At 41.5% G+C, this 24,298-nt stretch overlaps 1 long non-coding RNA gene across 5 annotated transcripts in view; it reads right to left on the bottom strand.

Annotated features, from left to right (window-relative positions):
• Window positions 1–2,580: 2,580 nt before the first annotated feature.
• LOC115373580 (uncharacterized) overlaps window positions 2,581–24,298 on the bottom strand; it is a 339,580-nt gene continuing 317,862 nt past the window's right edge. For all 5 annotated transcript variants that reach the window (XR_003929553.1, XR_003929556.1, XR_003929554.1 and 2 more), the window contains 3 exons: window positions 9,785–9,989; window positions 6,788–6,888; window positions 2,581–2,879 (listed from right to left, as the gene is read on the bottom strand). This is a non-coding gene — a long non-coding RNA (uncharacterized LOC115373580). The remainder of the gene's footprint in view (window positions 2,880–6,787; window positions 6,889–9,784; window positions 9,990–24,298) is intronic.

Genomic DNA, 24,298 nt, shown 5'->3' with positions numbered 1-24,298 from the left:
TCTAAAGTCACAAATTTACGAGAGAAAAACTTCTGATTCTGATTTCTGCGGCAAACATCTTCAGTCACACCAAAAAACAACTTAAGGCCAAACCAGGTTCTGTTTCTGTTCACTTCGACTGATCGATCTGATACTGAGCTTTGAATTTCTGTCACCAGGATGCAGGATGTTTTGTTTCAGGCTTTATGAAGGAAGACGCTCCTGCCTTCCTGCTGGAAATCTGCACGTTGTGACGGTGTTTTGCCCAAACCAGAGTCGTGTTTGAGCTGCGTCCCTGCACACGGAGCAGAGCGTGTCGGGTTTGAGCTCCGTGAGCAGGTGACCCTCACCTGGACGGGCCCTTTGGACCGAGCTGAGGCCCCCTGCTGCTGCACAGGAACCATCAAACAGGTCTGGGCCAGTTTGACTTTGTTTGCCTGTTAACGTCAAATCAAAGCGTTCCATCAAACACTTTCTCTTTTTTCTTTCTTTCTTTCTTTCCTTCTTTTTTCATTCTTTTTGGTCAAGTGGATGGAGGATGAAAGCGGCTTGTTTTCGGCCGGTCAGAAAAACGGTTTTGTTTGAAGAAAAGGCTTCATGAATAAGAGAAGAAATCACAATGAGAGGACGAGGGAAAAAAGGCAAAATATTATTAGGGCACAGAAAAAGAAAGAAAAAGGAGGAGAAAGGGGTCCGCCTCTCTCTCTCTCTCTCTCTCTCTCTCTCTCTCTCTCTCTCCCTTGCTCAGATGATGTGGGATCAGATAGTACAACCTTGTTGTCATGGCGAGCTGATTTCCATATTAACGAGCCCTTCAGAACCTTCAAAGTGATGAATAATTGACAACAAATGAAATGTTTTGATTGTCGGCCGTGTTTAATGTTTCATATGTTGCTTCCTGGCTAATTATGGAGATGGCACATTTGTCAGAAATACACCCCCCCCCCCTACACCCCGGCCCGACCCCCCCCCACCGTCCTGTTTCCAGACAGGAGGGGGGGTCGTGGAGGAGGGGGAGGGGTCGGGGTGCAGTAATTAGCTGGCGGGGAGACGCCCGGCGACCTGGGATGGAGGCTGACGGCTGGGACGCACAGAAACACCAGCAGATGTAAACGCCTCTCTCTTTGGAAAGTTTAGAGGTTTCTCCGCTGCAGGACGGTAAGCGTCACACAGCGAGGTTTGTGTCAGGTGCTCAGCTTCTCACCTGAACACTTAGATTAAAACCCAAAGTGAAGTTATAAGAACGAGAATTAGGTGTTTGGGTTGTGACTTTGTAAAAAAAATCAGGTCCTTTATGTAAAAATGTCCGACTTTGTGCATGAATCCTAAAAAAATATGTGCATTCAGTCTCAATATGTGCATTCATCCTGCAATAATATCACAATAGCAAATGCAGAAGTAAGAATTTGAGAATATATAAACAGTAGACGTGTTTATAGAAATTTACCCAGTGACAGCAGCTGTTCTCCTCCTGTGGGATCCAGTCAGGAGCTCAGTCTTCTCCTCAGCGTCTGGACGTTCAGACGCTGCCGGGGCTTCATCTGTGACTATTTTCTCGTAAGCGCTCGTTTAAACGCACTCTGCTGTTTAGAGAACGTTGTGATTCTGTTTCAGGCGACAAAATCCGCATCTGAACTCGTCATTCAGTCTCCAAGATCCCACGAAAGGGACTCTTATTTTGTTGATCTGATGTATTTCCTGCTGAAACAGGAAGTTCAGGCGGCGCATGGGACGTCATTTACAGTGCAAACCAACAGGATGTTAGTTTGGGGAGAAACAGACTTTTATTTTGAAGGGCCTTTTTTTTCCATTTTCATGTTTAGAAATGGTTTCCGCTGCAGACGCCGAGGTCAAAGTTCACAGTGAAAAACTCTCCTGTTTAGAGAACATGATGATCACATTTCAAGCCGAAGCTGCAGCAAAATCTGTCTTAACACATCGTTTAATGACCTGAAAATTTGAAAAATAAAATGTAATAACAACAATAAGAAAAAAAGAAAAAAAAAGTCTTGTTGAAAAAATGATGTGATAAATTAGAAATAAAAAAAAAAAAAAAAAAAAAACAACAACAACAACAACGATAAGAACAAAAACATCTTTGGGGAAAAAAAAGTCTTTAAAATTAGCCAAACATAATTTTAAAAATACAATCCTAATAATTATAAGTTTACTGGACATTTTTTGGTTTTTTGATTTTTTTTTTTTTTTGGTCATTTTCTCTCTTTGTTTTTTGTTCCAATTTACTATTACTATTTTTGGGAGAATTTTATGGTTATTTTTGGTCTTTTTTGTTTAATTTTGTGGGGTTTTTTCCTGTTTATGTGCTAATTTTCTGCTAATTAATTCCCTAACTGTCTTGTAATTGTGTTTTTTCTTATTTTCAGGTTGCTTCTTCCTCAGCAGCTCATTCTCTTTTTCCTCCACATGTTTTTGGAGGAAATCAACTCAGTCGCTGTGTTTTCAGAGGAAACCACCACTCTGACGGCCCTCCAGCTTTCAAAGGGTCAAAACTGAAATCAGCAGATTCATACATTTTGAATATTAATCATCATGAATGCACGACGACCCTGTGATGAACATGATTTTACCACCTGAGTGTCACACGTACCTTCATGCAGGTGGAGGAGTTTCTTCACGCTGCTGCTGTCCAGGTGTGGCGCTCCTGACGGGACTATTTCCTGCCTCGGCGCCTCCTCTCCTGAGGAAAATCATTTTCCAGAGTCAGACGTTAAGGTGAGCAGCGTGCAGCCAAGCCCTCCTCCGACGCTCCGCTCCTCCTCATGGATTTGCTCATAACATCACAGGAAAACACATTTTTCCTCCGACAGTGAAAGCATGAGGTCGTCTGAGCAGCTTCTCACACTCCTGATGACGGTTTTATTTCTTCTGCGTGGAAAAGCCTCGGCAACACAAGTTTAGATCAAAATGAGAAACCAAACCTGCCTTCAAATGAAAATGAATTCACAAAAACATGAAGCAAACATGAACTCTTTGAAACCCACGAGTTTGTCAACAGAACACACTTTATTACTTTTAGGATTTATTTTTGATGATTTTTTTTTTTTTGGTTTCTTGTAATTTGTTACATTTTTCGAGTATTTTTTCTTTATAATATTTGTAGACATATTATCGTCCAATAGGGACTACTGGGGGAATATTTTTAGTCTTTTTTTTTAAATTGCATTTTTATAATTTTTTTTTTTTTTTTTTTGGCATTTAAGTGCCCAAATTTTTTTTCACTTTTTCAAATTTTATTGTAATTTTCGGTTATTATTTTTTTTTTTTTTATCATCATGTGAATCAAGTGAATTTGCTCAGGTTTCAAAGAGTTGAGTTTGAGTTGAGTTGAGTTTGTCAACAGAACACACTTTATTACTTTTATGATTTATTTATTTACTTCTTTTTTTTTTGGGTTTCTTGTAATTTGTTACATTTTTCCCAAGTATTTTTTCTTTATAATTTTTGTAGTCATATTATGGTCCAATAGGGACTACTGGGGGAATTTTTTTTTTTTTTTTTTTTTTTTTTTTTGGCATTTTCATAATTTTTTTTTTTTTTTTTTTTTTTTTTTTTTGGCATTTCAGTGCCCAAATTTTTTTCGCTTTTTCAAATTTTATTGTAATTTTCGATTATTTATTTATTTTATCATCATGTGAATCAGGTGAATTTGCTCAGGTTTCAGAGAGTTAAAGGCTCATGTTCATCAGGTTTTGCAGACTCTGTGTGGGACCCTCCTTCACACCACAGGTCAGAGAACGAGGCCCTTAAAGTCTGTGGCTGCAGAATCACATCAGACAGAAGAGATCCACGCGTCTCAGCCGTCTTTTATTCCCGTGTTTATTCTCATGTTTGGGGTCTGTGGAAACCTCGGGGTCTCTGCTGGAGTTTGAAATAAAGTTGTGTGTGTGTGTGTGAACGAGGCTCGGCCGGGTGGCGAGGCTCGGCCGGGCGGCGAGGCTCGGCCGGGCGGCGAGGCTCGCTGGATTTCAGCGCCAAACGTCCGTCACTCAGACTTTCAGACGCTGAAGTTTCCAGATCAAAACAAGAAAACAGCAACACAGCCCCCGGGGACGTCTGGGACACCTTGTGTGTGTGTGTGTGTGTGTGTGTGTGTGTGTGTGTGTGATGCACCTTGACAGGCGGCAGACAAAGCAGAGCTGACAGAGGTCGTCTGGATCACACACACACACACACACACACACACACAGGCAGCTGCAGTGCGTGGAGCTAAATTTGGCTGCATGTTGCAAGACAGTTTGTATGTCAACTGTGTGTGTGTGTGTGTGTGTGTGAGGTTGTGTGCACTCCAGTGTGTGTGTGAGTGTGTTTGCACACTTGGTGATGTGGATAAATGTGTGTGTGCGGGAGTATGTACTGAAGTGTGTGTGTGTGTAAATGTAAACAGTGTTTTCTCTTCTTTGATTGTGAGTAAATGTGCATGTGCTTCATTGTGTGTGTGTGTGTGTGTGTTTTCATGCCTGTGTGTATGTGTGTTTGTAAGAGTGTGCACATGTACAAATGTGCATGTGTGTAATGCCTCTGTGTGTGTGTGTGTGTGTGTGTGTGTGTGTGTGAAGTGTGCATGCATATATACGCGCGTGTGTGTGCTCTGTGTGTGTGCACTCTAGGTTTGCATGTCTGCATGTGCATGTGTGTGTGTGTGTGTGTGTGTGTACTTCTAACTTAATGTGCATACAAGTGTGTGTAGCCATATGCATCCCTGTGTATACGTCTGTGTGTGTGTGTGTGTGTGTGTGTGTATGCACTATAAGTGTGTGCATACATGCATGTGTGTGTGTGTGTGTGTATTTCTGACTTACACAGCATGTAAGTGTGTGCAGGAACGAGCATAAAAGTGTGTGTGTTTGCATCTGTGTGTGGCCGTGAGCATCAACGTGTGTGTGTATGCGTGTGTGTGTGTGCACTATAAGTTCAAGTGTGTGTATGTGCATGTGCATGTGTGTGTTCCTGACTTAAACAGTGTGTAAATGTGTGCGCTTGCATTTGTGTGTGTCTGCCTCTCTCTCTCTCTCTCTCTCTCTCTCTCTCTCTCTCTGTGTGTGTGTGTGTGTGTGTGTGTGTGTGCGTGGCAGCTGCCTGTCATGCTCCGGTCAGGGTGTGTGTCCTGAAGTCACTGTCAGGCAGGATTGATTTCGTCTCCGTGTCGCTCCTGCAGCAGCTGACCCCCCGAGTTTCGTTACCTTGTCATCCTGCGACACGGATCAGAGCCCAGACGAGCCGCAAATAACCGGACGGCGACCTTGAACTCCGAGACGAGGAGACGGGCCTGACAGGGGCCGCACACACACACACACACACACACACACACACACACACACAGCAGAGACATGCAGAGCTGCTCTCTGAGACCCGGCCGGCCGGCGAACCGCCTGACAAAACAACAGTTTAGTCTGCAGCCGATCGCCATGGCAACCCCTTCGTTAGCCTCATCCTCACTTTTTAAAATCTCCTTTTTTTTTTTCTCCTCCAGCGGGGGAAGAGAGAGACGAGCCGGAGGGACGAGGTCATCGCACGGCGTCAGATAATGATCATCCCTTTAATCAGTTTGACGCCTGAAAAACCAAAACCACAGCGACCGACTGCAAAAAACACAAAATAAATACATAAATAACAGAAATACAAAGAAAAATCTAATTGAGCTAGAGAAAAATAAAGTGTCTGCATTAGTCTGCTTTTTTTTTTTTTTGGAAATACAAAAAGAAAGTAATCACATTACAGTGGTCCCTCGTTTATCGCGGGGGTTTCGTTCTAAAAATAACCTGCAATAAGTAGTCAGCTTTATTTTTTACAATTATTCTAGATGTTTTAAGGCTGTAAAACCCCTCACTACACACTTTATACACTTTTCTCAGACAGGCATGAACATTTTCTCACTTTTCTCTCCTGTTTAAACTCTCAAAGTTCAAACCTTCGTAGAAAAATAAGTCCAGTAAAAAAAAAAAAAAAAAAAAAAAAAACATGCAAAATTGCACTAAAAAAATCCGCGAAACTGCGAGGCCGCGAAAAGTGAACCGTGTTATAGCGAGGGACAACTGTAATCAGCCTGTAGCACTAATGCTAACAGTAATGCTAACAGTAATGCACTAATGCTATGGTTAATGCTAGCCCTTCACAGTGCAGCATGGTTAGCGGTGGCTGTAGCTGCCTGGCATCACCCAAAGCGTGACGACACATTTTTAAAAATTAAAAATTTATTTAGTATTTTGTTTTTATTGCAGAATCCGACGCGTGACTTTAATAAAGTGACGTGTTTTACTTCCTGTTCCCGGCTCGTGAGCTCAGAGCCGGAAGCAGCTGATTGGTCATCAGTAACGAGCTCGTTAAGGTCCTCTGATGTGTCTGTGTACTTTTTTTTTTTTTTTTTAACCCTTTGACACCCGAGAAAATGACTGAGGGCAGAGAGCAGCTTCACAACAAACTACAGACAGAAACAAGAAGAAGACATCAGGCAAACAAACAAACAAAAAAAAAATCCTGAAAATTAGAGAAAATAAAAATGACCTAAAAATTACCCCCCCAAAAAACAAATTAAAACATTTTTTAAAACTCCTGTAACATAATTTGAATGATAATAATAATAATAATAATAATATAGTTATTTATATTATTTATTTTATTATTTATTATTTATTTTTATTATTATTTACATTTTTTCGCCCTAGTTTTTTTTTCATACAATTTTCTGATAATTTTTTTCTCTCTCTCCTCTGTTTTTTTTTTCTTAAGTTTTCAGGTCGTTTTCTTTGTTTTTTCCTGTTAATTTATGTTCAGGTCTTTCTCTCTCTACCTTCCTGCCGACCTGCACGTCACGTCTCGCTCGGCCGCCTCTCGCCGCTCGAGGCCACAGGAAGCGTCCGTCCAGGCGTCAAAGCAGAGCCGCCCGCCTGCCTCAACACACAGGAGAAGGAGAAGAAGAAGAAGAGGAAGAAGAAGAAGAAGAAGAAGGAGGAGAATTTCCACGTTAACATAAAGGCATCATGTGATTTTCCAGCCTGTGTGCTTTCTGTGCAGAGCTGCCGATCATCTTTACTTCCATTATCGATTGATCTGCTGATTATTTTCTTCATTAATCGATTGATCTGTTTGGTCCATAAAACCTCAGAAAACATTGATCACAAAAGTCTTGTTTCGCCCCCAAAACCCAAACATACTCAGTTTGCTGTCAGGCGACAAAAGGAAAACATGAACCTGTGAGGAGCTGGAATCAGAGAACTTGGATTTTTCTTTCTATAAAAATGAATCAAAACCAGAAATTTTTATTAAAATATCTGGCGATCAATTTAATCGTCGCCAGCTAATCGATTGTTGGACGGATCGTGTCGGGGCTGCAGGCGGCTCGGTGTGTGTCATCACTTTCATCAGGATGAAAACACGTCAGAAAGTCAAGAAAAATGAACATTTTCTGACAAAACCCCTCATGAAATATCACGACGTGGACAAAACAGATACAAAGTACGAGAAAGTAAAGTAATGTAAATCAATTTAAGAGAAAAGATCAATAACAAATAATTTAATGAGCTGACAGGAAAAAAGGAAAAGGAGTCAGCAGAACCGGATGAAAACTGAAATAAAAGACTAAAACTGAAACTAAATCAACATGAACACTGACACACACACACACACACACACACACACACACACACTCACACACACGCCACTATCAACAATCTAAGGCTGTTCCTACAAACTTCCATGTTGTTTCCTTTTATTTTTGCGTTTCTTCTTCTGTTTCTTGCATCAACCTCATGTTTTAAAAAGGCCGAGCTGCTTTATAATGAACCTTAAAAACAATAAAACACACACACACACACACACACACACACACACAGAGGTAAGAACAGTGAGCTACAGTGTGTGTTTGTGTGTGTCAGTTCCTGTGACCGGCCACTAGAGGGCAGAGCAGCACCAGGAAACAGCAGACAGGAGAGGGAGAGAGGGAGAGAGAGAGAGAGTGTGTGTGTGTGTGTGTGTGTGTGTGTGTGTGCTGCTTCCCTCTCAACCTGCAGCCTCCACTCAGCAAAGTGATTTGACCTTTGACCCCGCCGCACCGGGTCAAACACGGGGACAAAAAATTAAAAAATAATAAAAAACAAAGCAGTGACTTCCTGTGTGCGTTTGTTTGAGTCCAGGTGGCGGAGCGGGCGGAGCTTAAGGCCGTCAGGTACGACGCCGCCGAGGAAGAAACTTTGACTCTGACATGTCAGTGTTGCTGCGTTCGCTGTGCGGTTAAACTCCTCCCACCTGGGACGCCGCCGAGGACAAATCAAACAAATCAAACGCTCCCTGACACGTCACAGCTTCATATTTTATTCACTTTTTTTAAATAAAGGGCAGGAATTCATTTTAGAGGCACTTCTCTCACAGGTAACTTCAGCTTTTTGATCTAAATTTGAGTTTTTTAGCTGACAGCGGCCGTTTTGCTCTCAAATTATAATCCCACAGCCACATTAGGGATTAAATTATGATCATCTTTACCGTCTAAAGAGTAAAATGTTCAGTTTTTCATGGATGATGTCGTGCAGGTCAGAGGTCAGAGCAGAAAAAACATTCATCTGATGCAAAATGATTATTTTAATATGTGACTCTTTCCTGTGTTTTATTGTGAAATACTGAGGGGTTTTAAAACGCCACTGAAATCTGATCCCTCCTCACAGCGAGCTCGAGATCCTGCCGGTGGAAATCAGAAATCAGGCAGATCCCACTAATCGTTATTTATTTATTTATTTATTTGTTTGTTTGTTTGTTTGTTTGCTTTTTGTGCAAAGACATAGAGAAAGCAGCTGCTGTGCACTGAAGCCTCTCTGCTGGAGGATTCTCTCTCTGTGAGGGAGAAGAAAACCTGTGTGTGTCTTACCTCACACACACACACACACGCTCACACACACACACACACACACACACAGTAAACTAAATCAGGTTTAAAACCCTGAAATGTCGTTCATCTCGTAGTTGAGCTGCTCTGGACCGTCTTATTATTTATTTATTTATTATTATTTATTTACTGAATAATCTTTTTTTCTTAGCCCTAAACAGAGTTCAAGCTTCACTGTTCCATCTATTTTTATTTTATTTTATTTTATTTTTTATTTTTATGGTGTTCATCTTTCAATTAAGCTTTACTGTGCCATCATATTTATTTTATTTTATTTTATTTTATTTTATTTTATTTTATTTTATTTTATTTTATTTTATTTTATTTTATTTTATTTTGTTTTATTTCGTTAGCAGAGTGTGTGTCGGTGTCGTCTGAGCGTCGTCCTCTCTGCTCCACATCAGGTGAACAACCTAATTTCACCCTGGTTACAGTGTGTGTGTGTGTGTGTGTGTGTGTGTGTGTCGCCGGTGTCATCTGGTTCACCGCACACACACACACACACACACACACACACACACACACACACATTCAAACACAAACACACAGACGCAGCAGCAGAGTGAGCGAGTGTGGAGGCCCAGCTGGGTTCAGGCAGTGTCTCTCTCTCTCTCTCTCTCTCTCTCTCTCTCTCTCTCTCTCTCTCTCTCTCTCTCTCTCTCTCTCTCTCTCCTCTCTCCCTCTCTCTCTCTCTCTCTCTCTCTCTCTCTCTCTCTCCCTCTCTCTCTCTCTCTCTCTCTCTGGTTGGTTATGGATCCCTGAGGGACGCTGCTGCCTCCTGTGAGCACCAGATTCATGCCAGGCCCTCAGCTGAACCGCCTGTGAGCGTGTGTGTGTGTGTGTGTGTGTGTGAGAGCGTGTGTGTGTGTGTGTGTGTGTGTGTGTGTGTGTGTGAGCGCTGTGGATTCTCACATGCAGCAGCAACATGCAGGTTTTCTCATGCAGACGCGCTGAAAGCCGTCAGGTGGGGCAGATACGAGGTTTCTCCGTCTCCTCTTCATGTTCAAATCGGGTTTTTTCTTCCAGCGGGGTCAGAAACCTGCCGGTGGGAGGAGCTTATCCCACATGTTTCAGGAAGTTCTGCTGAAACAAGGCGGAGCCGCTGTGATTCTTCAGCCTGTTTGAAGAAAAAACACGACGATGAGACGGGGCTTCAGCTGTTTTTTTTGTTTTTTTTTGCGGCAGAGGCGTTGATTGGTCATTAAAGCATCATCAAAGTGATGACATCTGAGATTTTTTGCAGTTATCTGAGGGCGAGCAGCTGTTAGCCCTGAAATTAAAGGCAAAAAAAAAAAAAAAAAAGTGAAGAAAATCCAAAGTCATGTGAGGATTTTCAGATTTGATCAGAAAGAGGTGGATCTGACCAAAAGGCTGATATCACAATATTGGCCCGATATCTCTATATAAAGTGGAAGCTACTGCAAATACCATCATGCATTTACTGCCTTATATTGATTAAGCCTTAAATTTCCCCTTAACCCCTTAAAACCCAACGACTATTTTAACAATCCACCTGTTTTTCATCCTGCACGTCGAAGGAAACTCTTCTATTTGTTTGTTTGTCTTGTGAATCACATTAAATCAACAATAACGTTGATTGTTAGAAATGTTAGAAATATGACAATCACCTCGTGCATTTTACATTTTATCATCTACATGTGTAAATCTGTGGAGCTCTGGAGACGTTATGGGAGCTGCTGAGGAAAACGATGTTTCACTTTTTCTCCTCAATCCTAAATAGGTTTGAACGGGCAGTGAACCCAACACGGCCGAACGGCGACACGTCGTCAGTCCGGTTTCTGCTTGTCCTTGTTGTGTCTTGTGTAAATTCTTAACTCCACTCAAATGAAATCTATAATATCAAAAGCATGCCACTGAATGACACTTAGACACTTGACAGTGACTCTTTCAGTGATACTCCGTGCTGCGGGTGGTCCTGGGTGAGGGAGGGGAGGGGTGGTAGCTCGCTGCAGTGTCCGTCTATCCTTGGACACGGTAGCGAAACTACCAGTTTTCTTTTTTTCTTTTCTTTTCCTTTGTAGTCCTTTTGCACAATATGAAACTTGTACCTTGCACTGTATAAATTCTGGACTTGTCATGTCTACATGTTGGTTTCGCCACTTAAAAGCAGCTTCGGCAGCTTATTGGGGTTTTTCCCATTTCATATATATGGACTGTACTGTAACTCAACTATGTATCTGTATTATGTTGATGATTCCCTCTATATATGAATAAAAACACATCGTATCGTATCGATTTCAGCGCTGAGGTTCAAACGTTATTTAACCTGCCGGTGGCTCGGCCTTTAAAGCTGTAGCTGCCTTTAAGTCACAGTCTCAGGAATGAAATGTTGTCATTTTACGTTTCTGCAAACTAGCGAATGCACTGAAATGTCGATTTCTGAACTAAAGTTAGCCACCAAAATGACTTGGTGAAGGTTAGGTCAAGGTCACGGTTAGCGTTCTCCGGCTGTGCGATGAAACTTGAAAACTTTGGAGGACGATGTGTTCGGCGTCTGTCCCTCCGACGCCGGTCCACTGGCTCGTCCGGCCCGAAGAGAACCAAACAAACATCATCTGAGAGCGAGACAGGATTAGACTGACAGACAGGGCTGATAATCTGCAAAAATCTCACTTGCTTCTAGTTTTTGCAGCAGATTAAGGTATTTATTTTAGGGTGAGCAGCTCCTGAAGGCAGCGCGCCTTTAAATAAGTGAAGGAATATTTTGCGTAAACCACCACTGAGCTGCTTAACTGCAAAAAAAAAAGCCTGAGAAAATAAAAAATGACTAAATAATTTGATAAAACATTGAATGAATTGATGAGTTTTGCATTTTTTGCAGCGTGCAGGAAACTGTGGATGTTACACGTGAGGCCGATACTGGAATAAATGATATTTTCATGTTTTATCGTCACAGTTTTGTCGTTTGGGTCAGTTTGGCTGCAGTCGGCTGTGACTGTGGACTGTAAATTAGTTTGGACCAGTCAAAGATGTTTTTTAACTTTTCATTTACGACTGAAGTTACTTCCAGACGCCGAGGGGTTTCCTTCTTTGTTGAGTTAATATCGTGTGTTTCACCGCCGTGTTTTAACTGTGCTAATGAGGAACTAAAGGGTTTCAATTAAATCAGTCTCAAATGAATCACTACCTGCGTTCCTTTACTTCAAATTTCCACATTTTGTATGATGTCATATGTGTGTTTTTCCTCAGGTAGTGTGTTCCATCTGTCGGCCACATAGCTGCACATGTTCCTGTGAGGCTGACTGGAGGAGCAGCTCAGTGAAACAAAGCATGTCCCCTTTATTCTGGGACGTTTGTGGAGATATGAGCTTTCTGCCGGACGAGGCGAGGCGGCACCAGTTTGGTTTCCTGACACGCAGCAGACCTGATGGAGCCGCATGCAAATGTTGTTGTTCATTCCCCGGTTTTAATTGCGTGTGTGTGGTGCAGCCTTTCTGTACCAGTATCAATCCTGTAGCTTTGGCATTTTGCATATGTAATAAAACAGTTTTTTCTCTCTCTCTCTCTCTCTCTCTTTTTTTCTTCCTCCCTTCTTCTCCTCTCTCCCTGCGAGCTCTGATTCCAGCGCTTAGTTTCAGCTTTTCGCCTCGCCTTGTCTGGCTCCCACAACTTTGTTCCATTTCTCATTCTCTGGCATAATTACAGCTTTATAGCATTTCTCCACTGCTTGGGCATACTGCAGATTTTTTTTTTTTCTTTCTCTCTCCCATCTTTTTTTTTTTTTTTTTTTTTTGGTCGGCTCTCATTAATAATTTACAGAAAGAGACTGGGAAATTTTAGTGCAATTTGCAGCTGCTGAATCCTGGTTATTGTTTTGCAGGGTGTTGCACAGAGAGAGAGAAACCTCGGACGGGGGCTTTGTAGTCCAGAATGTAATTTGGATGTGTGTCTTTGACAGACCCACATCATTATGGGATGGGTGGGGGGTGGAGGGGGGGGACGTAACGCCGCGGCCCGTCCAGTCAAACAAACTGTCCTCGTCTGTCGCTCCAGACCCCAGACGCTCGGCGTTTCCTTAATGCTTTTAGATGCTGTTTGTTCATATTTATGCCTCATAACTATCTATGTTTTATTCCGTTTGCTCACATTAGACGAGGCGGCCGGCTGAATTATTCAGATTGTGGTGGTGAGCTTAAAGATGACAAAGACAACAGGACAAGTTCGGTGGATTCTCTTTCTTTTGTCTTTTTTTTTGTGTAAATTGCAAACCCGAAGTGAAGTGAAAGGGAAGAGAAAAAAAAACTTGTGCTTTTTAAAAATTCGCAGGCGCGCCGCTGCTGTGAAGTGAAAGCAGCGTTTTTCGGTGTCGATTGCATCACCAGAATGTGCAAAAATTATTGACCGAAGTGAAGCGAGGCGTCCTCGCTTCACTTCGTTTACTCGCCGCCTCGGGACGTTTTTGTGGAAACGAGCGGCGAGACGAGGGCGAGAACAAAGACCCGTCTGAGTCGCCAGGCCTCGTTACAGCGGCCGGGCCCGCAGCGTCAGGCGGAATGCACCTTTAATGCATTTTAACTTGCATCCACCCTGCCGTAAACCATCTGATGCTCTGGACCCCCAGACTGACTCTCACTGAGCCGCAGATATTTTATTATTTCAGATCTGAAATAATAAAATATAAAACTAAAAACTAAAATGATGATAAGAAAAGATATTTTTGTTTGTATTGAGTATTAAATTAAAGACGCCAGACGCTAACACAGATCCAAAGAGCTGAGATTATAACGTCATCGTGTTAAAACCATGATGATCTCTAGAGACTAAACTTACAGTAAAATAAACTCTTTCAAACGTGATGAACTCAACTTATCTTTCAAAAACTTTAGGGAAAATAAATGATGCAAATTAGTAAAAAAAATTACTGGAAAATTAGTAAAAACATGATCTAAAAAATAAAACAAAATACAGGAAAATTGCCAGAGGGTTGAAAAAACACAACCTGAAACTTTGCCTAAAAAATAAAAAAATTACAAGAAAATGTTTATAATTATTAAAATGATATATTTTAAGGTCAGATGTGTGATCAGGGGTTTAGACGCTTTTCACGACACTTTTAATCTCGTGAAACTCTCGCCTCTGGATTAATATTCAGTCCGGTCCGACACACTGAGCTCAGCTACAGTCACTTACCAAAATTCACTTTTTTAAATTTGCATTTTTGGGGGCTATTTTTATTTGTAGTTTTATTTTGTTGTTTTAATTTTTTAAACAATTTTTGGGGTAATTTTTTTTGTCTCTTTTGTTTCCTTTTCTTGTAATTTTCTTCTTACTTGGTACAAATTTGCTGCTAATTTTCAGATCTTACTAATTTGGCCCACTCTGGTCCAAGACACGCCCCCTTTGATCCAAGACACGCCCCCTTTGAGCCAAGACACGCCCCCTTTGAGCCAAGACACGCCCACGCAAGTCAGAGACACACCCACTCCATGGAGGGTGGAAATGTTAAGGAGACGTATATTGTGTTTAATTATCAAATATGCAAATATTATAATAACTGTTTCCCATGCAATGCCATCAGTGTGACCGACAGAAAACGAGCCTAATATGATAAAAAAAACGGCCCTTTAATTTAAATCTACATGTTAGTTTTACTCATTTGTGCGCACGCCTTCTAAAACAGACCTGTTCCATTTATTTCTGCTTCTAAATGAATCATAAATGGGTTTTTTAAAACTTCATTTTCCTGCTGTTTTCATGTCAGAGCAGCTTCTAAAGTCCAATCCTCCGCCCGTACAAACTTCATCAAACTCGCATAAAGTGCAAGTGTGTGAACGCAGATCTGTGTGTGTGTGCTGGTCATGCACGTGCACGAGTGTGTGTGTATGTATATGTGTGTGTGTGTTTTCATGCATGACCAAGAGAAGGACCTGAGGCCTGAAAGCTGCGAGGAGGAAACAAGGAAGAAGGGAAAATGAATCAAAACAATCTTTTCTCCCTGTTTTCTGTGGTTTTGGCGGGCCTGACCTATTTTTTTTTTTCTTTTCTTTTTTTTTTTTTTTTTTGGCGCAGAGTATCTCATAACCGCGGAGTTTAGGGCAGTTTAATGCTAGGTGACACAGCAGTGTCCCGCAGTGCTTTTCTCCCTCTTCCTTAATCCCTGGCATCTTCGCTAAAAGATCTCCGAGAAGAAACAACGCTCGTTTCTGGCACCCGGCCGCCGCAGGGAAGAGGAGATTGTCAGGGCGCATTTCTCCCCCGCTCGCCAGCCATTCCTCAGGAGGATGTGTGTGTGTCTGTGTGTGTGTGTGTGTGTGTGTGTGTGTGTGTGTGTGTTTGCGGGTGAATCTCCCCCCTTTTCTTTGAGTTAGGTGAACGAGGGGGGAAAAACAGCCGTGGAAAAAAAAACACAATTCCACCTTAAGCTCTTTGAGGAAATTGCAGGAATGCTTCTCCTGTCACCTCGCCTCCAACGAGGCCGCAGACGTCGCAGAGAGGAGCTCGCCGCTGCGTTTTGTTGCAGGGCTGAAGAGGAGGAGGAGGAGGAGGAGGAGGAGGAGGAGGAGGAGGAAGATGCCCCGCGGCCCGGTGTTTCGTGTCATCCTCTGATGGTGTGTGTGTGTGTGTGTGTGTGTGTGTGTGTGTCTGGCTGGAGGAGCTTTCTGCTGAGGGATGTTGAGTGTGAGGCAGAGTGTGTGTGTGCGTGCATGTCCAGTTATCTGAGCGACCTCACACACACACACACACACACACTCACACTCACCAAGGAGAAAACTCTCTAAGTGTCCACCTCCCTCTCCTCTGCAGTGACTCCCAGTGAGGATCTGAAAAACAGCGGCGAGGCCTCAGCACCTCATGAAACCACACGCCGACGATTATTCCTCCAATCAGGGAAGATAAACACGACTAAGACCTCGAGCCGGGGCGATACACTCGATATATATCTCCAGATATATCGATATCTCCAGATTTGAGTCAAATGTGGCTCATTGGATCCACAAGAGTCTTAGCTTTCCAGTCAGAGCCAACTGATGCAGCTCCAACACTGTTTAGGCCCCAGTCTGCACAGATGAGCTCCTTTAAACAAATTATTTCTTATTTTTTTTTAATTCTACCCAAACGATAAACACTGACAACCAAAGAACTGACTTCTGGTTTTATCAGCCACACCTGAGTCAGCAGTCAGAGCTGTGGAGGAAACGTGACGCTTCAGCTCCTCTCACCGACTCACTCACTCCCTGCTTATTATGAAGCAGGGAGATCATGTCATGTCCAGTGGATTTACTCTAATGCCCTCAGGGCGGCGCTATTATGCACCCCCGAGGAAGACAAATCGCTACTCCAACTCCTTTATCCCTTCAGTCATCAGGCTGATGAATGCTAATTTTAAGGAGTAGGTTGTGCTTGCTGTCTTTTTACTTTTTACTTATTTATTATTATTATTATTATTATTATTATTATTTTCTCTCTATTTATTCATTTCCTGGATTGAATACTTAATTTTGCATACGAGCCATGTACAAGAAGTTGCTGCTGGGAAACCATTAGCTCACCTGACTTACAATTGAGCATTAGAGTTGTATGGCCAGTGAATAATTGTTGTATTGTTGTGCTGTGCGTGAACTGGGAGCTGTAAACTGAATTGCCCGTTTGGGATAAATAAAGTTTTCTGAATCTGAATCTGAACACCGTCTGTATTTCACCTGATTTTTATTTGTGATTTAAATTTTTGAGTGACTGACAGAACAAAAACGCAGAAAACGTCATAAATGCCACAAAGCAGCCCTCCGTGCTGAAAACATCCGACAGAGCCGCCTAATTTCCCGCAGTTATCTCCGAAATGTATTCGGCTCGCCCCGTTATGCTAATGAGCTCGTTAACGAGACCAATTAATGCATTTATTAGCAAACATTTCCAGTGGACATGTTTGACATAAGAGGCGCACGTCAATATGAGATCCATACGTTGGAGCATGAAGGAGTTGCAGCCGCTTCAAGAGAAGCTGTTTTTTTTTTCACCTCCTCCCTCATTAATATGCAAATTTATGCAGCAAGGTCCGAGCACAGCCTCCACTCGGTGTAATAAACTGATGAATAATGTAATAGCAGCACATTATTACATTACCTGCTGATCATTACTGCATGAGGGCAGTCATATTTTAACTGATATGTATATGCACTGGATTTACTAATCATGACAAATCCTGCAGGAATCAAACGCCTCACACCTTTGATGTTCATTTTCTTTACATTTGTTTAATTTTAATCGCTCGCCCTCGATGCTTTGCTTTTCTTATGTTTTATATATACGTGCACTTTGATCACATGCACGTCTTGATTTTTGCGTCATGTAAGTGAGCTCCCCATGTTTGTTTTGGCAGCTGCAGTCTGATTTAATAAAGGAAAAATGAATAATAAGTGATGTGGCTGCTGGTTGGTGTGATAACGTCATGCTGGTACATTATCTGGAAACATATGGAGGGTTTCATCATGTTTTTTACACCTTTGGGACGTTTTTATGACCTTTAGTCAGGCTGACACTGACTCTTACCTGGTGGACGTGAAAGGGTTAAGTCACGTGGACTGAAAAACGTCATGAGACTTTTTTATCGTGTCATTTCCTGCAGGAATCAAACGTCTCCGAACTCTGATGTTCATCTTTCTTTTCAAGATTTATTTTATTAGTCATCTAGAATAGCATTTCATATGTAGACTTTTACCATATTAACTGGTTTATTTTATTTTATTTTATTTATTTAATTTTTTATTTGTCTCAGACCTTTGATATTCTTTTTTTATTTTGTTATTTCATATATAGACTTTATCATATTAACTGATTTATTTGTTTATATATATATTTTTATTTTATTTTATTGTCATATAAGTGTATTTTATTTTATTTTATTTTTAGTAGAAATAAATGAATCAAATGTCTCAGACCTTTTTTTTTTCATTTTTATTTTATAACTGATCTATAGCAGGATTTCATCTGTGGACTTTTATCATATTAACTGATTTATTTGTTTATGTATATATATATATATATATATATATATATATATATATATATATATATGTATATAGATTTATTTTTATTTTATATTATTTTATTTTTATATAAGTTTATTTTATTTTATTTTTAGTAGAAATAAATGAATCAAATGTCTCAGACTTTTTTTTTTTTTTAAACTGATCTATAGCAGGATTTCATCTGTGGACTTTTATCATATTAACTGGTTTATTTATTTCTATGTTATTTTATTTGATTTGATTTGAGTCGGTGGCTGTATTTTGAGGCCGTGCTGCTGCACTGTGTCTGACTTGCAGGAGGAAGCGTGTTCCGGCTGAATTAATTGTTGGTTAATGTTAGATTGCATCATCTGGCAACATATTGCAGGTTTTATTTTTGACCCATTTACGAGCAGATTTTGCCACATTCTGGCCTGTAAACTGATGAATAATTTAACGGCACAGAAGAAAACTTGACTTCATCTCATGAACTTGGAGATGTTTTTTGTCTGTTTCTTTGTATTTGTGTCTGGATTTGCAAGATGCATGGCTGATAAATTAAAAAAAGGCACAACAAGGTATCCTGCATGAATAACAACTTCAATAATTGATGGTACATTTGTTGATGTGATATATTTGACAACATGTATCAGGTTTTATTACATTTCTGACAGGATCTGTGGGAGATTCTGTTCAATGTTGGCAAGTAAACTGATGAATACTGCAGCAGTACAAAAGAAAAGTCGACTTTTAGCACATAAACCTTTAGATTTTTGACAAAAACATTCACCTCCTCTGTAGCAGTGACTGGAGCTGGAAGAAAAAAGGTCCTGCAACAATAACAATGTGATAATGTGATATATTTGACTATAAATAGCAGGTCTTGTTATTTTTTTGGCATGTTTAAAGGGAGTTTCCACTACATTTTGAGAAGTGAACTGATGACTAATGTACCAGTACAAAAGAAAACTCAACATTTATCACAGATTTTTGTTTTTTTGACAAACACATTCAGTTCCTTTGTCTTAGCGGCTGTAGTTGGAAGATGGAGGATTGCTTTAGATTGAAAAAAAAAAAAGGCATAAAAAGGGTTATGTTTCATTTCTGGCCTCTTCAGAAGGACTTTCTACTACATTTTGGTGAATAATTTGAATGTATGACACATTAAAAAAAGGCATAAAAAGATTTCCAGTATAACTGATAATGTGATGTTTCCCAACAACACAGAGCAGTTTGCATGTGTTTAAAGGGAGATTTCGCTGCATTTTGGCAAATTATTTCATGATCCGGCTGGTGTTACCGTATCAGAGGCCCTGGCAGACGGAAGCCGGATGGAAACGGCGTGCCGAGCCGAGCCGCGGTGCACGCACTGCGAGCGCTGCGAGAGGAAGTGCGAGTGTAAGAGCAGCTCAGTGATGTCGGTGTCTCTGCGGCGGGAGATAAGGCGGGGGGGTCGAGCCTCGCCGTGACCCGCCTGCGGGGGAAGAGGCCGTCCAGGAAGCCGGACTCCTCTCCCCCAATCAAAAGTTCCATTAACCTGCGGCGGCGGGAGCTAATTGAGAGCGGGGAGGGTGGGAGATGTATCGCCGTGTCACTTCGTCAGCGGACGCCGTCATACGCCGACACGCCTGACATCTTTGTAATTATCTGGAGGAAGAAGGGACGAAATAAGACGCCAACCGGCGGCGGCGGCGGTGCAAAGGTTGGACGTTTGCGGCAATGTGGAAGTGCAGCCGAGCTCCTCTGGGAGACGGCGGCGGCGGTGGCGACCGGCGGCGTTTTGCAGCCTCGTCCTCGTCGTCGCTCACAACCCAGATCATGTTTTCAGCATCGGGAGGCTGAGGAGGGGAGGGAGAAGACGAGAAGCAAAAAAAAACATCCACAAATCTGCATTACTGTTTTGAAGATTTATGAATCTCAACTTCACACGTGCTCTTTCAGCGGCGGAAGATCACGAGTTCATTATTTTTTTTTTACATTTTTTTTCCTCTCTTGCTCCGTTTCCCGATGCTTGTGTCTCTCTTATCTTCCTTGAGAGGGTGAAAGATATTCTAATCTGTCGCCCCAATAGCCTTAAGCCCTGGTGCGGCGAGTGGGCCAACTTTTGTTCCGCATAATCCCTGCACCCAGCGAGGGGAGGTCATGTTTGTCAGAAACGTGGCGAAGTGAACATGGAATTTCTTCTTCTTTCTTTTTTTTCAAACCCCCCCCTCGCTCTCCCTCTCCCTCTCTCTCTCTCTCCTCCCTGGCTTAATTTGGAATTAAAAATGCATGCGATTTTGAACTTTAGATCTCCAGAGAGAGCCGTAAACAAGTATGAAATTAAGTGTCTTTTGAAACGCCGGGGCAGGGACGTGAATCGAATCGAGACGTTCGCATTATTCAGCCGCGGCGGGCTTCGGGCCGGGAGGGGGGGGGGGGGGGGGGGGGGGGGGGGGGGGGGGGCGGGGGGCGGGGGGGCGCAGAGCGGTGGCCTCTCCAGTCAAATCACTCAGACTTGGTCCACATTGACGAAAATAAAGAGGATATCACAAACACCTTGGTGTGAAAACAGCAGATTATAAACCGTCACACGGGTTTTTAATCTGCAGCTCTGACGCCGCTCGCCCTGTGTGGCACGCCGCCGCCAGCAAATCTCCACGGTAACATTTTAATTTAATCTAGTGTTAAACTCCTGCTTTTTCTTCAAACCAGGTGAAAAATCTGCCGACAGAATGAGATAATCCCACTTGTTTCCGATGCGATTTCACCTTTTTTCAGGAATTGAAGGAGGTGAAAGGTCACAGCAGACAGGTTCACTGTCACCGCACGGCATCAATAATCCAGTGTAGGGATTATTCCTCTCTGGGAACGAGTATGAATGTGTTGAAATGAGGCAGAATGAGGCAGATCAGCCACTGGGATCAAGAAGGTGACATTCTGGAAGTGAAAGTGAAATTCTATTAAAAAAAAAAATGTTTAGCATTGGAAACCAGTGGGATTATCTCATCCCACTGTCACATTTGTTTTACCTGGTTGGAAGAAAAATTAAATGAGATTAAATGACCTGTTGGGATGGATCTGGGAGCTCGTGCTCACCTCAGGAACACTTTTCAAAAAAGAAAACAAATCGATTCGAGTTTTGAAAACTGACTCGTTTGACTCCAACCAGATATGATGCACATATTTTATACATAATGCACATATTTTCATATCGCTCGTGTCTTTTTGTGTGTCTTATATGTAAATTTTTCTCTTGAGAGTCTGAGCGACTGTAAGTGACCCAGTTTCCCCTCGGGGATCAACACAGTCTCTCTGAGTTCTTCTGTGATTGCAGCTTCACTGAGACGCTGAGGCGCGAACACGTCTCTCTGCTGTCTCTTCATACTTTTACTAAATTAATATTTTGGGGGTTTTCTGGCTGCTGGTCAGACTTTGACAGGAGACTCTGGCTTTGTTTTTCACACTTTACACACTAAACGATGAACGGATACCTGACGGACGACTGCAGCTGGACTTCCTGTGGCAGCTCTTCCTGTCTGACTCAAGAGTTTTGTGATTCTCAGCTTTAACCCCATAAAGCCATTCGTATCATACAGGGTGACCCAAAAAAAACGGGAATCTTTGAAGTGCGTATTGGCAGACATGAGCAAGTGGCAGCACAATTTTTGAAAAAATGAATATTCCATCATTGTTTCTTAAATGGCATGTTTTAAGGTTTCAGTTACTATGAATAAAATATTTTTCTTCCATCACTCTTGGTTTTATTGGATTGTTAAAAAGTTCCTGTTTTTTTGTGTCACCCTGTATAAGATACACATTTTCAATTCCATTTTTTGTTTTCAGTTTAATCAATACTTGACCAAAATACTGTTGTTTACCTTTGAACACTTCCCCTGTTCACCCTGGACCACTGACACTTCAAGTACATATCATATATCATACACCAGAGAGGTCGTGTAATAACATATTTTTTGAAAAAAAAATAAAAAATTATATATATTTTGTTATAGAACTAAATAAAGGGTTCAATTTCAAAAAAATGGAATTTTCTGCCAATTCTTTCATGGTTCAGGCTTTATAGGGTTAATAAATGAACTCTGGCTCGGTGAAGCTCCCTCTCTCTCTCTCTCTCTCTCTCTCTCTCTCTCCCTCCCTCTCTCTCTCTCTCTCTCTTTCTCTGTTCTAATATTTGCACCTTTTGTCCCGAGCTCGGTGGCTCTCAGTGGTGTTTGTCCCCGGTTAACGGCGGGTCGGGCAGAGGTCATGAAAAGACGAAGCCCCCCCCCTCCAGACCAGAGCGCCTCAGCACATCTGCATCGTAATCGTCGATTAGGATTCATTTCTGAGCCCTGACTTTCCCGAGGAAACCTACCGGAGCCTCCTGGACGCTTCCTGAACCTGAAGGGTCAGGAGGGCGTCACGTCACACATCAATCATGAAAACCTGATAGGTGATGATCAATAAGCTCCACCTGCCTCACATCACAATTTTTTTTTTTTTTGTCCGTTTATGATAAATACGACCTGGCAGGTGTGAGCACGGCTGCAGCAAAAAACGATAAAAGTGCGAATTTTTTATTATTATTATTATTATTATTTTATTTTTTTTTTTATCATAAATGAAGAGGTGACATTTGTAATCCCTCTTTGAGTTTATGTTTCTGTATTTTATTTATATTTTTCCATCATTCTCGTGCCTAAAAGTCAGAGACCACTTTTTATAATTAAGATGAGAGAATTTGTGAATATTTGTGAATTTGTGAAAATAAATGAGACATTTTACTTATTGTCCCTAGCCGTTATTGGAGATATGGGGTGGGAGTCGTGTGAGGGTCGCCGGAATATCTGTATGATGAGGCTATGGAACAAGCTGTTAGGAATGGAGGACAGTAGACTAACAAAAAGGGTGTTTTATTGGGACATTGATAAAAATGGGGTATGGACAAGAGAGCTCGGTGAGTTGTGCAGTATACTAGGTTGTGAGGATGTACTGGATAATATGATGAAGGTTGATCTCAACAGGGTTAAAGAAAGGTTATCTCTCAATAACAGTGAGAATTGGCTTTGTGGACTAGTAAGCAAGCCTAAACTACGCACATTTAGGGAAGTAAAAACACAATTTGGAACTGAAAATTATTATCTCACAAAGAAAAAGAGGTCTTTGTGTGCCCAATTACGATCAGGTATCCTCCCCCTACATATTGAAACGGGCCGTTGGGTGGGAACCAGGGAGGAGGATAGGCTCTGTCATATGTGTGACCTTGGAGAAATAGAAAATGAAATGCATTTTCTTTTTTACTGCCCGTTTTACCATGATTTAAGATTTAAGTTGTTTAATCAAGTTAAGGTGCAGACAATCCACCTAATGCAGGGTAAAGAGATGTTAACATGGCTTTTTAAAAATAAAACACATGCAGTTGCGGACTTCATTGAGAAGGCCTGGGATAAGAGGAAGATGGTAATGTATCATTGAGTGTCTGGAGTTTGTTGTGTTATTGCTTGTTTGCTCCCTTTGTTTTGTTGTGGCAAGCAGTGTTTTTTTGTTTTGTTATGGATGTTGATATATTTTTATTTGGCGTCTTATAATTCCTTTGTGGGATGGGCCACAGTTGTGGCAGGACACTTAAATAATTCATTCATTCATTCATTCATATTAACTGACATCATGATTCACTCAGGCTGTTTGGGGTCGCGTTCAGGTTCATGTTCCTGGTTTAGTTTTGAGACCTGCTGATCATGGAGCTTTAATCAGATATATCTTTTTTTGATCATGTTTTTTGAATATTTAATATTTGCATATTTGAATAAAAGCAACACATGCTAGATTATTTTTTTTCAGATTTCTCCAGGCTTTAGCTGGTGGCCTTAAAACGAAATGTGTCCACGATGTTTGTTGATATTTTAGGATTAATTTCCGCCCCTCCCGCCGCATCACGTGGTGCTGACAGACGGTAGGGGAGAGTGGGGTAAGTAGTGCCAGTTTTTACTTAAAGTGCCTTTAAAGCGAGGGGGTTACAGTAATGCCTCCAACTAAAATATGCACATATAGTTTAAGATGTTGTGCATCCCTGGGAACAATCACTTTGGATCTTATATAAACTGTTTGAGAAATATAGCTTTCGAAAAAAAAGTGGTTTTGTGGCACAACTTGCCCCCAGTGTGGGGTAAATTGTGCCATTACCCCAGACCCTTTGGCACAAATTACCCCAAGCCCACCATTTTGAAAAAAATGCCTCCCCCAGCTGTTTTGAGCTAACGTCATGCTAACTGTATAGACTCATGGTGTAGCTTACTAAAGTACTAAAACCTGTGTGAGCTGTTTTCAAAGTTTTCTATAATTGTTCAAACTCAGCAATCAAAAAACCTTGATCATGGAAATTTTACTTTGGAGGGCAAAAAAATGTTTTTTGAACTGAAATGTGCTTATCTCTCAAGCCATGTGTCTCCCTTCTTTGCAGGATGAGTGAAATGGATGCCTC

This window comes from Myripristis murdjan, chromosome 2 (assembly GCF_902150065.1).
Source record: "Myripristis murdjan chromosome 2, fMyrMur1.1, whole genome shotgun sequence".
Lineage (NCBI taxonomy): Eukaryota > Metazoa > Chordata > Actinopteri > Holocentriformes > Holocentridae > Myripristis > Myripristis murdjan.
The sequence above is the reverse complement of the archived record's forward strand: the minus strand, read 5'-3'. Positions and strand labels throughout refer to the sequence as shown.